Here is a 12,426-nt window from a genome sequence, read left to right on the forward strand (position 1 = left end):
TACTCATCCCAAACCTCAGCTACTACCTCCTCCATCCCTCCTTTACTCACCCCAAACCTCACCTACTACCTCCTCCGTCCCTCCTTTACTCACCCCAAACCTCAGCTACCACCTCCTCCGTCCCGGCTTTACTCATCCCAAACCTCAGCTACTACCTCCTCCATCCCTCCTTTACTCACCCCAAACCTCAGCTACCACCTCCTCCGTCCCTCCTTTACTCACCCCAAACCTCAGCTACTACCTCCTCCGTCCCTCCTTTACTCACCCCAAACATCAGCTACTACCTCCTCCGTCCCTCCTTTACTCACCCCAAACCTCAGCTACCACCTCCTCCGTCCCTCCTTTACTCACCCCAAACCTCAGCTACTACCTCCTCCGTCCCGCCTTTACTCACCCCAAACCTCAGCTACTACCTCCTCCATCCCGGCTTTACTCATCCCAAACCTCAGCTACTACCTCCTCCGTCCCGCCTTTACTCACCCCAAACCTCAGCTACTACCTCCTCCTTCCCTCCTTTACTCATCCCAAACCTCTCCTTTATTCATCCCAAGCCTCAGCTACTACCTCCACCATCCCTCCTTTACTCATCCCAAACCTCAGCTACTACCTCCTCCGTCCCTCCCTTACTCATCCCCAAACCTCAGCTACTACCTCCTCCATCCCTCCTTTACTCACTCCAAACCTCAGCTACCACCTCCCCATCCCTCCTTTACTCACCCCAAACCTCAGCTACTACCTCCTCCATCCCTCTATTACTCATCCCAAACCTCATCTTACTCCTACGATCTTCCCTTTAACACTTTATATACTCTCTCCTCCTCTATCCCTCCATTTTCCTATTTTATGCAAATAACAGGCACCGCTCAAATTAACTCACCCTTCCCTCTACAAATCCACCACTAATCCTTCTTGGGTCCCGGAGAAGCGTGCTATCGCCGAACCGTCCAGTCAGGGGTAGTAAACGCTACAGTACAATTACAATAACGGTTAGCTAACCCAGCCCTGAACGAGCCACACCCCCAGGGGGTTGTTAGCAGTGGCCCTGTGGCACCACCAAGAGGCCATGGGTGGTTTGGTTGCCTCATGCACCTTCCTCAAGCTGGCAGGGGGTCTACCAGTCCTCACAGATGGCACGGAGCGAACTGGCAAACACCCGAGGCGACACATGAAAAAGTAACTAAAAACACGCAGAGAACCTAGGGTGCCAAAACGCCCTCAGGCCCAGGGGGTACACTAAACCAAGGCACTAGTATCAGGCAGGCGCTAGACAGATAACCGTGGCATGAAATGTGGCACACTGACTACTGGTGCAGCCGGGATCACATTCAGAAACTAATCTGCTCCGTGCACACTCGAACAGGTAGGCACGTGCAAACACTACACGCACAGGGCACGTGCAGAAAGACACTGATCACACTGGAAGTGCACTGTACCGTCCACACTGCGCGCTGGAGTATGACTCGTGCAACCACTGCAGGCTCACAGGCAGGGCACGTGCTGAAAGCCTGGAACAGGAGGACTCGTGCAACCACTGCACGCACACTGGCAGGGCACGTGCTGAAAGCCTGGAACAGGAGGACTCGTGCAACCACTGCACGCACACTGGCAGGGCACGTGCTGAAAGCCTGGAACAGGAGGACTCGTGCAACCACTGCACGCACACTGGCAGGGCACGTGCAGAAGGCCTGGAACAGGAGGACTCGTGCAACCACTGCACGCACACTGGCAGGGACGTGAAGAAAACCTTGAAAAGGAGGACTGCACGCACACTGGAAGGGCACGTGCTGAAAGCCTGGAACAGGAGGACTCGTGCAATCACTGCACGCACACTGGCAGGGCACGTGCTGAAAGCCTGGAACAGGAGGACTCGTGCAACCACTGCACGCACACTGGCAGGGCACGTGCAGAAGGTCTGGAACAGGAGGACTCGTGCAACCACTGCACGCACACTGGCAGGGACGTGAAGAAAACCTTGAAAAGGAGGACTGCACGCACACTGGAAGGGCACGTGCTGAAAGCCTGGAACAGGAGGACTCGTGCAATCACTGCACGCACACTGGCAAGGTACGTGCAGAAAGCCTGGAACAGGAGGACTCGTGCAACCACTGCACGCACACTGGCAGGGACGTGAAGAACGCCTGGAACAGGCGGACTCGTGCAAACACTGCACGAGCAGAAAGTGTGCGTGATCACACGAAGTGCACTGCACTGTGCAGACAGCGCGTTGAAGCCAGGGTAGCGCCGAGTATCCAGACTCTGGTCACCGGCTGCAGACATCCTCCACTACCTCCCTGCCCCTGGGGTATAGCAGTGACCTTTGCCATCTGCCAGTGACCCCCAGATCCCAGCACATACCACCGATCCCCCAGGGCAGCAGAGAATCTGTCCACCCACCCCTGGGGCTTACATCCTCCACCGTGTCCAAGTCCGTAGCGCTATGAGCACGGACATACGTGATATGTTATTAACCATCACAGTGGTGCACTTGGTGTCCAGAGTAACCTTCCAGGGGGTCCTGTACAGAGGGCAGTGACACTGAAGGGTCATCAGGGCTGGGGTAGAGTCCTGCACACAGGCCCGGGGGGGGGGAGGGAGTGCGCAGAGCTAAGGGCCGGATTAATCTCCCCCAGTGCTGGAAGGTCTCTCACTATTACTGGACCCTTCACAGCAGGAGGCAGGACAGGTGACTGAATCTGTCCCCAGCCCTACTGACCTTCCTTACTGGACACGTCACAGCAGGAGGCAGGACATCTGCCCCAGCCCTAATGACCTTCCTTACTGGACACGTCACTCACAGCAGGAGGCAGGACAGGTGACTGGACCTGCCCCACGAGGCAGGACAGGTGACTGGACCTGCCCCACGAGGCAGGACAGGTGACTGGACCTGCCCCACGAGGCAGGACAGGTGACTGGACCTGCCCCACGAGGCAGGACAGGTGACTGGACCTGCCCCACGAGGCAGGACAGGTGACTGATTCTGCCCCAGGAGGCAGGACAGGTGACTGATTCTGCCCCAGGAGGCAGGACAGGTGACTGATTCTGCCCCAGGAGGCAGGACAGGTGACTGGATCTGCCCCAGGAGGCAGGACAGTGGCGCCAGCCCTACTAGCTTCTCACTGGCCTGCAACTTAACATGTGACCCACTCTCTCCCAGCCCTACCAGATCTTCACAGCCCCTTCCTGACATGTTACTGGCCTGACAGCTCACTCACTGTCCCTGCAGCCGACTGACTCCTCCGGACATGCAAGCCTTACAGAGAGGCCGGACGTGACACGACATGTGGCAGAGTCGTCCCCAGCCCTACCAGATTTCCACAGCCCCTTCCTCACGTTACTGGCCTGGCAGCTGGACTCACTCTCCGAACCCAGGTCTACCCCCAGAGGTACACCCCTGTCATGCGACTGACTTCTCTAGACATGCAAGCCTTACAGAGGTCCTGACATGACACAACATGTGACTCTCTGACCAGGTGAGGTCCTGACATGCTACCAGTGGATTCCAGAGCCCTGAAGCCCTTACAGAGGTCCTGACACGACATGTGACTGACTCCCTGACCAGGCGAGGTCCTGACATGCTACCAGTGGATTCCCCAGCCCTGCCGTCCTCCCCCTTACAGAGGTCCTGACATGACACATGTGCCTGATTCTGACCAGGCGAGGTCCTGACATGCTACCAGTGGATTCCCCAGCCCAGCCGTCCTTACAGAGGTCCTGACATGACGACATGTGACTGACCCTTTATCCAGGTGAGGTCCTGACATGCTACCAGTGGATTCCCCAGCCCAGCCGTCCTTACAGAGGTCCTGACATGATGACATGTGACTGACCCTTTATCCAGGCGAGGTCCTGACATGCTACCAGTGGATTCCAGAGCCCTGACGCCCTTACAGAGGTCCTGCCATGACGCGACTGACTCTGCCTCGGCCCGACTCGCCTACATACACTGGTGTCCGCTTTCTTCTCTGGGGCTGACGTGGAGACTCCCATTGCATGTCACATACCTTCATGCATGCATAAGCGTCATGCTGGGGCGAACATGCACATTCCGAGGAGGGATCACATTCCACCGGCGCTACAAGGCACTAGACAGATCATTGTCCAACAGAGCGCTTTAAGTTTGTCAGACCTCGTGGAGGGGTCAGAGTTCACAGAGGGGGGAAGGTTAATGATGTAATGATTACTCGCAGAGCATTCCTGCATGTATCAGGGCCTCGGGAAGGGGGTCTTTTGTGTGGGCGGGGTGAGCAACATTCACATCTCAAACACAAGAAACACACACACAAACCAACATTCACAGCTCCAAAACAAGGCACTAGCAAGAACCACACACACAGACCAACATTCACACCTCCAAAACAAGGTACTAGCAGGAAACACACACACACAGCGCACACACACACACAGTCCAACATTAACACCTTCAAAACAAGGCACCAGCAAGATCCACACACACGCACACCAACATCCACACCTCCAAAACAAGCCACCAGCAGGAAACACAAACACACACAGAGACACAGACCAACATTCACACCTTCAACACAAGGTACCAGCAAGAACCACACACACAGACCAACATTCACACCTCCAAAACAAGGTACCAGAAGGAAACACACACAGCGCACACACACTAACCAACATCCACACCTCCAACACTAGGCACCAGAAGGAAACAAACACACACACACAAACCACGCACACACAGCGACCAACATCCACACCTCCAACACAAGGTACCAGCAAGAACCACACACACAGACCAACATTCACACCTCCAAAACAAGGCACCAGCAGGAAAAACACCGACCAACATCCACACCTCCAACACAAGCTACCAGCAGGAAATACACACAGACCAACATTCACACCTCCAACACAAGGTACCAGCAAGAACCACACACAAAGACCAACATTCACACCTCCAAAACAAGGCACCAGCAGAAAAACACACCGACCAACATCAACATCTCCAACACAAGCTACCAGCAGGAAACACACACAGACCAACATTCACACCTCCAACACAAGGTACCAGCAAGAACCACACACACATAGACCAACATTCACACCTCCAAACCAAGGTACTAGTAGGAAACTCACACACAAAGCACACACACCGACCAACATTAACACCTCCAACACAAGGTACCTGCAGGAAACACACACACATAGCACACACAGACCACCATTTACACCTCCAAAACAAGGCACCAGCAGGAAAAACACACCGACCAACATCCACACCTCCAAAACAAGGTACCAGCAGGAAACACACCAACATCCACACCTCCAACACAAGGCTCCAGCAGAAAACACACACACCTACCAACATCCACACCACCAACACAAGGCACCAGCAGGAAACACACACACAGACCAACATCCACACCTCCAAAACAAGGTACCAGCAGGAAACACACACACACACAGGCCAACATTCACACCTCCAAAACAAGGTACCAGCAGGAAACCACACACAGACCAACATCCACACCTCCAACATAAGGTACCAGCAAGAACCACACATACACAGACCAACATTCACACTTCCAAAACAAGGTACCAGCAAGAAACCAAAACACACACCGACACAGACCAACATTCACACCTCCAATATAAGGTACCAGCAAGAACCACATACACACACACACACTAACCAACATCTACACCTCCAACTCAAGGCACCAGCAGGAAACACACACACACATACCAACATTCACAGCTCCAAAACAAGGCACCAGCAGGAAACACACACTGACCAACATTCACACCTCCAAAACAAGGTACCAGCAGGAAACACACACACAGCACACACACCGACCAACATCCACACTTCCAACACAAGGCACCAGCAGGAAACACACACACATACCAACCAACATCCACACCTCCAACACAAGGCACCAGCAGGAAACACACACACACACATGCACCGACCAACATCCACACCTCCAACACAAGGTACCAGCAGAAACCACACACACATAGCACACTCACCAACCAACATCCACACCTCCAACACAAGGCACCAGCAGGAAACATACACACACACACACCGACCAACATCCACACCTCCAACACAAGGTACCAGCAGGAAACACACACACACACAGTGCACACACACACGGAAACGCACACACACAGGTCACACACACACACCAAACAACATTCACACCTTCAACACAAGATACCAGCAAGAACCACACATACACAGACAAACATTAACACCTCCAAAACAAGGTACCAGCAGGAAAAACACAGACAGCACACACACCGGCCAACATCCACACCTGAAACACAAGGTACCTGCAGGAAACACACACGTATAGCACAAACAGACCAACATCCACACCTCCAGAACAAGGCACCAGCAGGAAACACAAACACCCACACACAGACCAACATTCACACCTCCAACTCAAGGTACCAGCAAGAACCACAGACACAAAGACCAACATTCACACCTCCCAAACAAGGTACCAGCAGGAAACACACACAGCACACACACCGACCAACATCCACACCTCCAACACAAAGCACCAGCAGGAAACATACACACACACACACCGACCAACATCCACACCTCCAACACAAGGCACCAGCAGGAAACATACACACACACACACCGACCAACATCCACACCTCCAACACATCGCACCAGCAGGAAACACACACACATAGCACACACACTGAGCAACATCCACACCTCCAAAACAAGGCACCAGCAGGAAACACACACACACACACACAGACAGACAGACCAACATCCACACCTCCAAAACAAGGTACCAGCAGAAAACACACACACAGACCAACATCCACACCTCCGACACAAGGTACCCACAGGAAACACACACACATAGCACACACACACACACAGACCAACATTCACACCTCCAAAACAAGGCACCAGCAGGAAAAACACACCGACCAACATCCACACCTCCAACACAAGGTACCAGCAAGAACCACACATACACAGACCAACATTCACACCTCCAAAACAAGGCACCATCGGGAAACACACACACACACACACACACACACTAACATTCACATCTCCAAAACAAGGTGCCAGCAAGAACCACACACACGTACCCGAACTACAACTACCCTGGGAGGCGCACAACTGGCAATAGAGCACTATACAACTCTTTATAACACAATATAACGAGGCGCCAATGGGGCGTAACTTGACCCCCCCCCCCCCCCCTCCACCAGGGAAGTTCTGATACATCAGCAGCTCTATATGTGCCATCTCTCTGTCAAACCCCAGAACACAAGCAGCAGCCCCCTCCGAGGTGCCACCCCCACCCACCCTCTCACCCAGCCCTCTCACTTCCTTACCCACACGCGGCACTTAAAAAAAAAATCAAACTCAAAAAAGTACAAAGAAGCGATGCACACGGGGCACAAGAGAGAAGCTGGAGACCTGGTGGTGGCCAGGAGGGGGTGCCACCTTTGTAGCACATACTGGGGCCTCAGCAGGCATAAGGTACCCGCTCTGAGAGGTGCCAAGAAGGGGTGCATGATGGGAAGTATTAAACTGGAAGCAAACAGTTTACTGTGACCGCCCTTCACGGGCAAGAGAGCACCTTCACCAGGCGTGACGCCCCCGTGCCCGGCTGCCAGCGTGTGACCCGCTGTGCAGGTACAGGAGGCCTGTCAGTGTCTGTGCACCGGTGGGAGTACCCCCGCTGCGAGCTGCATCTGAGAGAGGCTGAACCAGCAGGGACCGCGACACCCCCCAATCCCAAGTGGGGCCCCGCCATCAGCAGAAGCTGCCTGAACAGACCAAGCATTGGCAAACGCAACAGGCTTAGTATCCGATGTATGCACAGAGCTCGTGGCTTTGCTAATGTTAGTCCGTAAAATATTGTTTAAAAAAGTAAAAGAAAAAACATTTCACAATACTGGAGGAAAAGCTAACGTTTTATGGTGTCTCAAAACTTTATATTGAATTCAATGTTTTCAAAGTTTATAAATAGGATGCTTTGTTGTTCAAGAACGTTTCACTCAGGAGCGCGATTTAAAAAGAATAAAACAGTTTAAGAATGTAAAGGGAAACGCTTATGTGGCCTCTTAATTTGCAATGTTATTCAGCCATTTTGTCTTCTGCGATAATCCAGGGCGCAGATTTGTAACCCTCCAGGATAAGGGTCGTGCTAAATACACCTTCCACCTCAGTTGGAAACAGATGTGTGCGCATATGGTCCTTTCTCCAGCACAAGCCTTCAGGAGAAGCGTCATGCTCAGTACACCTTTCACCTCAGATGGAAGCAGATACGTGTGCGCAAGATGATTCTTTCCCCAGCACAAGCCTTCAGGAGAAGTGTCATGCTCAGTACACCTTCCACCTCAGTTGGAAACAGATGTGTGCGCATATGGTCCTTTCTCCAGCACAAGCCTTCAGGAGAAGCGTCATGCTCAGTACACCTTTCACCTCAGATGGAAGCAGATACGTGTGCGCAAGATGATTCTTTCCCCAGCACAAGCCTTCAGGAGAAGTGTCATGCTCAGTACACCTTCCACCTCAGTTGGAAACAGATATGTGCGCATATGGTCCTTTCCCCAGCACAAGCCTTCAGGAGAAGTGTCATGCTCAATGCACCTTTCACTTAAGATGGAAGCAGATATGTGGGCGCAGATGGTCCTTTCCCTTGCACCATGAATGTTTTTGTGTGCCAACCTTGTGCTTTCATGCAATATGTGGAATGAAGGAGTTTAAATAACAGAAACCCCTAAATTCTGCTCTTCAGGCATACCCCAGCAAAAATAACCCTGTTGCTGTCCTTTTACGAACAAGCGCGGAGGGTCAAAGGGAAACATCGACAGTCGGGGGAGGGGTGAGGAGGAATATTGGTGAGTGGGTGACAGCACAGGGGGCGACAGCAAGAAGACACATGCACTATAATGAAGGGCTGAATGGAAAAAAAAGTAGTTCCCTGAATGCGGGTAAAGGGAGGATAGAAATCTTACAATCAAAACGATTGTAAGGAGGTTATGCTCCAGGGGAGGGAGAAACTGAAGAAGAGGAAGGTAAGCTGTCAAATAAGAAGCAAGCAAATGAGACTGGTAGTAAATCCAACCAATGGGCGGGCTCTAAGCACACTTGTACGTTCACAAGAGGTGTTTCACGACCAGACAGCTTGTGCTGCCTGGAAGGCAGGACCTATAATGACTAACTCTCCACTCCTCTCCTCTCCTCCCACATACCACCAGCCACCCCACCCCGCCCCGCAATAAGCCTCAGTCCTTAGCTCTCCTCATTTAAGAACCCAGCTTTATGACCCCAGGAGCAACAGGAAGCTGTTCGTCAGGGATGGGGTGTGGTGGGGAAGTCAGGGCCAATCCTAAGGGTGCCACCTTGGAATTCAAACTCCTCACATAAGCTGAGAAGAGGACATATTCATTGGCACCCACCTAAGCATACTATACATGTGACTGGAGCCAGGGCGCACTCCTTTCAATCCACTCCTCCAGCCAATCAGAGCGGAGGACACATTCATTGGCCCCCCGCTAGGCATACTATACAGGCGACTGAAGCCAGGGCGCAATCCTTTCAATCCCCTCCTCCCCCAGCCAATCAGAGCGGAGGACATATCCGGGCAACCTCCTTCACTCACAATACTGGTGATGGAATCCAGGGTCCAGTCCCATTCCCTAGTATATGGTACTGAGGTACCCAGGGTATTGGGGTTCCAGGAGATCCCTATGGGCTTCAGCATTTCTTTTGCCACCCATAGGGAGCTCTGACAATTCTTACACAGGCCTGCCACAGCAGCCTGAGTGAAATAATGCCCACATTATTTCACAGCCATTTTACACTGCACATAAGAAACTTATAAGTCACCTATATGTCTAACCTTCACCTGGTGAAGGTTGGGTGCTAAGTTACTTAGTGTGTGGGCACCCTGGCACTAGCCAAGGTGCCCCCACATCGTTCAGGGAAAATTCCCCAGACTTTGTGAGTGCGGGGACACCATTACATGCGTGCACTATACGTAGGTCACTACCTATGTATAGCGTCACAATGGTAACTCCGAACATGGCCATGTAACATGTCTAAGATCATGGAATTGTCACCCCAATGCCATTCTGGCATTGAGGAGACAATTCCATGATCCCCCGGGTCTCTAGTATAGTACCCGGGTACTGCCAAACTGCCTTTCCGGGTCTCCACTGCAGCTGCTGCTGCTGCCAACCCCTCAGACAGGTTTCTGCTCTCCTGGGGTCCAGGCAGCCCTGGCCCAGGAAGGCAGAACAAAGGACTTCCTCTGAGAGAGGGTGTAACACCCTCTCCCTTTGGAAATAGGTGTGAGGGCTGGGGAGGAGTAGCCTCCCCCAGCCTCTGGAAATGCTTTGATGGGCACAGATGGTGCCCATCTCTGCATAAGCCAGTCTACACCGGTTCAGGGATCCCCCAGCCCTGCTCTGGCGCGAAACTGGACAAAGGAAAGGGGAGTCACCACTCCCCTGACCTGCACCTCCCAGGGGAGGTGCCCAGAGCTCCTCCAGTGCGTCCCAGACCTCTGTCATCTTGGAAACAGAGGTGTTGGGGGCACACTGGACTGCTCTGAGTGGCCAGTGCCAGCAGGTGACGTCAGAGGCTCCTTCTGATAGGCTCTTACCTCTCTTGGTAGCCAATCCTCCTTCCTTGGTAGCCAAACCTCCTTTTCTGGCTATTTAGAGTCTCTGCTTTGGGGAATTCTTCAGATAACGAATGCAAGAGCTCACCAGAGTTCCTCTGCATCTCCCTCTTCACCTTCTGCCAAAGGATCGACCGCTGATTGCTCAGGACGCCTGCAAAAACCGCAACAAAGTAGCAAGACGACTACTAGCAACCTTGAATCGCCTCATCCTGCCGGCTTTCTCAACTGTTTCCAGGTGGTGCATGCTCTGGGGGTAGCCTGCCTCCTCCCTGCACCAGGAGCTCTGAAGAAATCTCCCGTGGGTCGACGGAATCTTACCCCTGCTAACGCAGGCACCAAAAGACTGCATCACTGGTCCTCTGGGTCCCCTCTTAGCACGACGAGCGTGGTCCCTGGAACTCAGCAACTCTGTCCAAGTGACTCCTACAGTCCAGTGACTCTTCAGTCCAAGTTTGGTGGAGGTAAGTCCTTGCCTCCCCACGCTAGACTGCATTGCTGGGTACCGCGTGATTTGCAGCTGCTCCGGCTCCTGTGCACTCTTCCAGGATTTCCTTCGTGCACAGCCAAGCCTGGGTCTCCGACACTCCTTCCTGCAGTGCACAACCTTCTGAGTTGTCCTCCGGCGTCGTGGGACTCCCTTTTGTGACTTCGCGTGGACTCCAGTTCACTTTCCTTCCAATTGCCTGTTCAGGTACTTTTGCATGTGCTGCCTGCTTCTGTGAGGGCTCCCTGAGTTGCTGGGCGCCCCCTCTGTCTCCTCCTCCAAGTGGCGACATCCTGGTCCCTCCTGGGCCACAGCAGCACCCAAAAACCTGTACCGCGACCCTTGCAGCTAGCAAGGCTTGTTTGCGGTCTTTCTGCGTGGGAACACCTCTGCAAGCTTCATCGCGACGTGGGACATCCGTCTTCCAAAGGAGAAGTCCCTAGCTCTCTTCCTTCTTGCAGAACTTCAAGCTTCTTCCATCCATCCAGTGGCAGCTTCCTTGCACCCTCAGCTGGCATTTCCTGGGCTCCTGCCCACTCTCGACACTGTCACGACTCTTGGACTTGGTCCCCTTGTCTTACAGGTACTCAGGTCCGGAAATCCACTGTTTTTGCATTGCTGGTGTTTGTTCTTCCTGCAGAATCCCCCTATCACGACTTCTGTGCTCTCTGGGGGTAGTAGGTGCACTTTACACCTACCTTTCAGGGTCTTGGGGTGGCCTATTTTTCTAACCCTCACTGTTTTCTTACAGCCCCAGCGACCCTCTACAAGCTCACATAGGTTTGGGGTCCATTCGTGGTTCGCATTCCACTTTTGGAGTATATGGTTTGTGTTGCCCCTATACCTATGTGCTCCTATTGCAATCTATTGTAATTCTACACTGTTTGCATTACTTTTCTTGGTATTACTTACCTAAGTCTGGTTTGTGTACATATATCTTGTGTATATATCTTATCCTCATACTGAGGGTACTCACTGATATACTTTTGGCATATTGTCATAAAAATAAAGTACCTTTATTTTTAGTATATCTGTGTATTGTGTTTTCTTATGATATTGTGCATATGACACCAGTGCTATAGTGGGAGCTTTGCATGTCTCCTAGTTCAGCCTAAGCTGCTCTGCTATAGCTACCTTCTATCAGCCTAAGCTGCTAGAAACACCTCTTCTACACTAATAAGGGATACCTGGGCCTGGTGCAAGGTGCAAGTACCCCTTGGTACTCACTACAAGCCAGGCCAGCCTCCTACAGGCGCCCCCTAAGAGTACTACATAGGGGATGGAATCCAG

The 12,426-nt window shown here is 52.6% G+C and overlaps 1 protein-coding gene across 4 annotated transcripts in view; it reads right to left on the reverse strand.

Moving 5' to 3' along the window:
- The window catches only part of LARGE2 (LARGE xylosyl- and glucuronyltransferase 2), a 207,194-nt gene that overhangs the window by 162,350 nt on the left and 32,418 nt on the right, over window positions 1–12,426 (reverse strand). Inside the window, exon 1 of one of the 4 annotated variants that reach the window (XM_069221743.1) lies at window positions 4,002–4,020. The exons of 2 other annotated variants lie outside the window; for them this stretch is intronic. The gene's annotated coding sequence lies outside the window, so the exon portion shown is untranslated. Of the gene's footprint in view, window positions 1–877; window positions 938–4,001; window positions 4,021–12,426 lie in introns of those variants that run through there. One more of the 4 variants, XM_069221742.1, reaches the window with a different exon arrangement.

This window comes from Pleurodeles waltl, chromosome 3_1, assembly GCF_031143425.1.
Source record: "Pleurodeles waltl isolate 20211129_DDA chromosome 3_1, aPleWal1.hap1.20221129, whole genome shotgun sequence".
NCBI lineage: Eukaryota > Metazoa > Chordata > Amphibia > Caudata > Salamandridae > Pleurodeles > Pleurodeles waltl.